Below are 6000 nucleotides of genomic sequence, written 5' to 3' on the forward strand. Positions count from 1 at the left end.
GCCCCGTAGATTGTACCGTATAGGTGATTAGATTTTACATTTTTAAAGAATATAGCGTTAACTTGGTTAGGTTATTAGTCGGTAATGTGGAAAAATTTTAACATCAATTGTTTAGTTCTTCGAAGAACTATGATTTTCATCCTTTGACTATAAACAATGTAAAGATATCTGAGCAAGAACTGGTAAGAATATTTAAGATCTTTAGTATTAACACATTCATAAGGTAAATGAGTGGCGTGGCTGGCATGGTCTTAGCCTGCCACCTCGATGGCCGCGAGTTCGATTCTCGAGCATTCCATTGAGGGGTCAGAGATGTGTATTTCTGGTGAAAGAAGTTCGCTCTCGACGTGGTTCGGATGTCACGTAAAGCCGTTGGTTCCGTTTCTGAATAACCACTGGTTCCATGCAACGTAAAAACACTATAAAAACAATAAGGGAAATGACAAACATTCTCTTCCAGCATTAAAATACGGGTGATATCATTATGTTGTAACAAAAGGAATTTCTTATAATAAAGCAAAGAAAGAAAATCCAATACGAACTGGAGCCATTTTAATCTATATAAATACTTAACAAGTTTTGGTATGAAGTATAGTGCAATTAAAAAAGTTCTTAATTAGATCATTTACTTACTTGTATTCAGAAGAGGCCAACTCTCTAAGCTATATCATTATATATGCTAATTAATAGCCGCATGAGAAGGTATTTCATTTCAAAGTTCTTGTAAAGATTAGAAAAAAAGGCAAAGACTTTAAAGATAAGGAATTTATTTCAAGTGCAAACCAATCGCATCGAGAAATACTTCTCTGTGATCTAGAGAAAAAATGGGCCTTATAATTTCATATATTGATAATTAATGTGAATTCCCGAGCCTTGATGGATGGATGACCTTCGATATTGATGTTCCTTTTGCGTGCAAATCCAGGGGTAATCAGAATGGAGATGGTATAATTCCAGGCTCAATATTGCTACTGAAAAAGGCATTAGCCACATCGAGGTAAATTTTTCCATATTTATTTTTCTTTCTTTTAAATATAGAATGCAAATTAAGCTTCAGCTTTTTGTTTTGTGTTCGAAGCCATTAAAAGAAAGAATGAAAACGCTTATTAGTTCATTTAAAGCCAAAATAAAAACTAACGTTATGGCTGTTTTTATTACATCATTACAGACCGGTCGAATCTTACAGTACGTCATAGTCAGCCGACAAATCGCTTATCGACTAAAAAAAAATTCCTCTTCGGTTAAACATATATGAAAATATATTAATTCCGAGGTAGAGCGAATTAGATATTAAAGGACATTAGTAGCGCTCAATGTATGTATATGAATCACGCAAATGTGATATGACTCATGTATATATATATATATATATATATATATATATATATATATATATATATATATATATATATATATATATATATGATAAATTTCTTTGAAACTGAATATTTCAAAGATTTAAAGGAAACAGTGACACTATTCGCAACACATTTTTAGACACTCGTTTTCTATGCCAGAATAATTTACTCGGACAAGCCTTTTGTTTTACATGAAAAAAAAAAAAAGACTCTCGATAGGATAGAGGGGATAGAGGATGAAAACAGTGGATGGGATTGAATGGAGGGAAGGGTGACAGGAATGGAGATTGAACGGCATCCTGTTGATTTGGTGACTTGTGGGGGAAAGGAAAAGCTTCGTGCCAGTAATTTTTAATCTGGATTTTGACCTATGCGGTCACATTTTTTTATTTCTTCTTTCCAAAGGGGTGTTACCTAGTGTCCATTACAGAGATTTTCGAAATTGATTTGTTACCTTAAATTTTCGTTTTATTTCATTTTGACTTGGATCTGTAAATATGTTTCACGTAATGCAGTGGAATGGAAAGGGGTATACAATTTTATCCATAGGCCAATAGCTTGGATCTATGAGGGCATTCAGCGCTGAGGGGGAAACTGTGAGTAAAAATGTTTTAAAGGTGTACGATGAGGAAACCCTTCCAGTTGCACTATGAAACAATTAGTAGGAGGACGTGCAAAAGCAAGATGTAAGAAAGAGAATGTGAACTAAGGTACAGTAAAATGAATGAGAGGGGTTGCAGCTCGTGGCTGAAGGGGCGTTGAAAAGAACCATAAGTAATGCCTACAGTACACTGCGAAGGTGCACTGACTGCACTTTCCCATATACTGGGTTAATATAGCAGAAATAGAGAGAGCTTTACTTTCAGGAACTAAATTTATTACAGAGTAAATAATCTGCAGTTTAAGACTATGTATACAATATGCATTTAATTGAGAAATTATAAATAGAAATAAAAAACTGGGTAATTTGGAAACATCAACTTACTACCTACCTTAACAGCAAGGCGTGATCCGAGCTCCAACTTACTCGGGACTTGTGCAAGATTTTCCCCTCACGCATAAATTGTAAACGTGAAGTGGTCTTCGTAATCATTACTCATACATAGTACTACTCATACTAACAGCAAGGATCAAATAAGAAGGACACAAATTAAACACGTTCATATATTCTCAGTTATAGTTGATACGCAAAATAAGTGAACATAGCCTAAATTCTGTACGCCTTTTAAATTAAAACACACTAAAATCTACGTTCAAATAGAACTTGTTTCACCAACGAAAATTAAAATAAATACGCTGTTTCATTAGAAATATTTTTTTTGTACTTTTTAACATGAGTATTGTTTATTCTTAACATCTTCATTCTAATAAATAACTCATAAACATCCTGTACTAAAATTCCTGTATCATTAACATAATGCGAAATGCTTTTTTCAACAAAGTAGTTTGTAGGCTTACTCAGCAAGTAGGGGGGAAAGCATTCACAAAGATAAAAACGCTACATTTATAAAAGTGTAGGACCGTTAGTCTTATAAATAGAATCCCTCTGTAATTTTCGGTAATCATTTTCTGAAAAATGACATTATTTCCTGGAAAGTTCTACCTTATCCACAAAAAGGGAGAAAAGTTTCAATGTAATTAGAGGACCGTAGCTCAGATAAACGGATAGGTCTGGTAAATGGGACCCCTTTTCAGTGGGGGGCGGAAGGCAATAGAATACAGACTTAGTTTTTTTCATATACTTCAAAATTCCTCTCAAGATTTAGGTTAATTACTTTCTTTAGATGCTACTTATGCAAGTGGAATATTACATTTCGTCTAATTTGTAACCATTAGAAATGTAGCATTTACAATTACACAGAAATACCACGATTATTCACAATTCATTTATTGACTAAAGACTGAATATTTTATATTTTGTACATGATCCACAGTCACACACACTCACACAACATTTATATATTATATATATATATATTATATATATATATATATATATATGTATATATATATTTTTATATATATATATATACATATATATATATATATATATAATATATATATATATATATATATTATTCTATAATATATATATATATATAGTATGAATAAAGTACAAGAACCAAAAGCAAAAACATATACAGCCAATATAATCAAGAGAGAGTGAGAGAGAATAATAGAATTTAAAGAACAAACCAAACTAGAAGGCACTACATATAAAAAAACACATTTTTCAGTGATGGTGAACGCGTTTCGGCCAAAATCAATTAAGCTGCGAGACAGGGCCAGCCGACCCAGTCGATCTTGAGATCCCAACGGTTTGTTTTTTAGTCCACTTGCGGTATTAGCCAGGCTGGGGGTTGGGGGAGGGGGGCGGTGAACGGAGGGCTTAAATTATCTCGAATATCTGAAGGGTCCATTTGTTTGTTTTCAAATTTGGAAGTTGCAGATATTGCGAAATTATATACAGAGGTTCTTAGTACTTTTTACACATTTAGCGAATATTGAGTCTGATATGATGACTATTATCTTAATCGTAATATGAAATTATATATAGAAGTTTTTTTATACTTTTACGGATATTATGAGTGTAATATGATAAGAATTATCATGATTATATTATGAATTTATATGCAGAAGTCCTTACACATTTAGTGAATGTTATAAGAATAATATGATGAGTATCATCTTCATTATGTTGTGAAATTAAATGTAGCCGTTCTTAAACTCTTATATACGAATCTTACGAGTATATTATGATGAGTATTATCTTCATTATATTGTGAAATTAAATGTAGCTGTTCCTAAACTCTCACGAATCTTACGAGTATATTATGATGAGCATTATCTTCATTCTGTATTGAAATTATATACAGAGTCTTGTACATCTACGAATATTATGAAATATGAAATCAAATATTTCGAGTGCCTTTGTTGTTACTCTTAGCATAAATCCAGAATATTGAATGTTCTTGATAATGTCAAGTAAATAAAGGAACAAATATTGCACTAACGAGTATATTTCTTTGCATTCGTCCGTTGCATGTGATCAGCTTCAGTAATAGGAATATTATGCGTACGAAATCATAATTGATATCTAGTGTCGTTGATGAAACAATACAGACTATAAAATTATGTAATGATTATTCTAGTTTTCATGATTGAGTATGTTTATTCATTTGTTTTCTATTTATCGTTTATCTTTTGTTATTGTTCCGGTATCTGTTGGATATAAGCTTGTCAATAAAACATGTCAATAATATGAAGTAATTTTAGATAATTTGAGAGAGAGAGAGAGAGAGAGAGAGAGAGAGAGAGAGAGAGAGAGAGAGAGAGAGTGGTCATTCGTCAAGACCGTAATAGCTCTTCAAAAGCCCTTGCATTGTCAGGTTGAATTAATGAGCACGATAATATGCCGTCAATTATTCGTTTCCGTCAGCGAATTTGTCTCTGGGAATATCGGGAAATAATTTCAATATTTAATGGGATTTGTATCACTATCCCTATAAGAAATAAAATTAGGAGTTTGTTTTACCATTAAAAAGAGCAATTTTGCATTTTATCTTTTACTTATTTATGGTAGTGGTAATATTAGAATGAAAGAAATATATGTTGTATAAAATTCTAAAACTTCTTTTGAATACGGGGCTCGAATGCAGAGTGAATTCATGAATCCCTAAGAGAATTTATTCTGAGAAATGAAAGCCGCCTTTGTCTTCGAGTAATCCACAGTCTTTGCAAGAGAAAATCATGTTTTATTTCTTTACTCATTTTTATTTGGAAAAAATTATCTTTATTTTCCGAAAGAAGGATACAAAAACCTATATGTATATGTCACACACACACACACACACACACACACACACACACACACACACATATATATATATATATATATATATATATATATATATATATATATATATATATATATATATATATATATATATATATATATATATATATATATATATATATATATATATATATATATATATATATGTGTGTGTGTGTGTGTGTGTGTGTGTGCGTACATATACATATAGGTTTTTGTATCCTTCTTTCGGAAATAAAGATAATTTTTTCCAAATAAAAATGAGTAAAGAAATAAAACATGATTTTCTCTTGCAAAGACTGTGGATTACTCGAAGACAAAGGCGGCTTTCATTTCTCAGAATAAATTCTCTTAGGGATTCATGAATTCACTCTGCATTCGAGCCCCGTATTCAAAAGAAGTTTTAGAATTTTATACAACATATATTTCTTTCATATATATATATATATATATATATATATATATATATAATGTATGATATATATACATATATATATACATATATGAATCTTTAACACATCACTGTGATTCATATACATACATCGAGCTACAAATGTCCTTTAATATCCAATTCGCTCTACCTCGGAAATAACATACATGAAAATATATCAATTACTAGGTAGAGCGAATTGGATATTAAAGGACATTTTTAGCTCGATGCATATCTCTCTCTCTCTCTCTCTCTCTCTCTCTCTCTATGTATATATATTATATATAAAAATATTATTATAAATATTAAAAATATTAATAATATATATAATAATATATATATAAATATATATTTATATATATATTATATTATATATA

General features: G+C 30.8%; 1 protein-coding gene across 2 annotated transcripts in view; it reads left to right on the forward strand.

Moving 5' to 3' along the window:
- Window positions 1-6000, forward strand: part of LOC135224489 (regulating synaptic membrane exocytosis protein 2-like) — a 418548-nt gene that overhangs the window by 156614 nt on the left and 255934 nt on the right. The gene's annotated exons all lie outside the window — the stretch shown is intronic.

Source organism: Macrobrachium nipponense, chromosome 12 (genome assembly GCF_015104395.2).
Source record: "Macrobrachium nipponense isolate FS-2020 chromosome 12, ASM1510439v2, whole genome shotgun sequence".
Taxonomy (NCBI): domain Eukaryota; kingdom Metazoa; phylum Arthropoda; class Malacostraca; order Decapoda; family Palaemonidae; genus Macrobrachium; species Macrobrachium nipponense.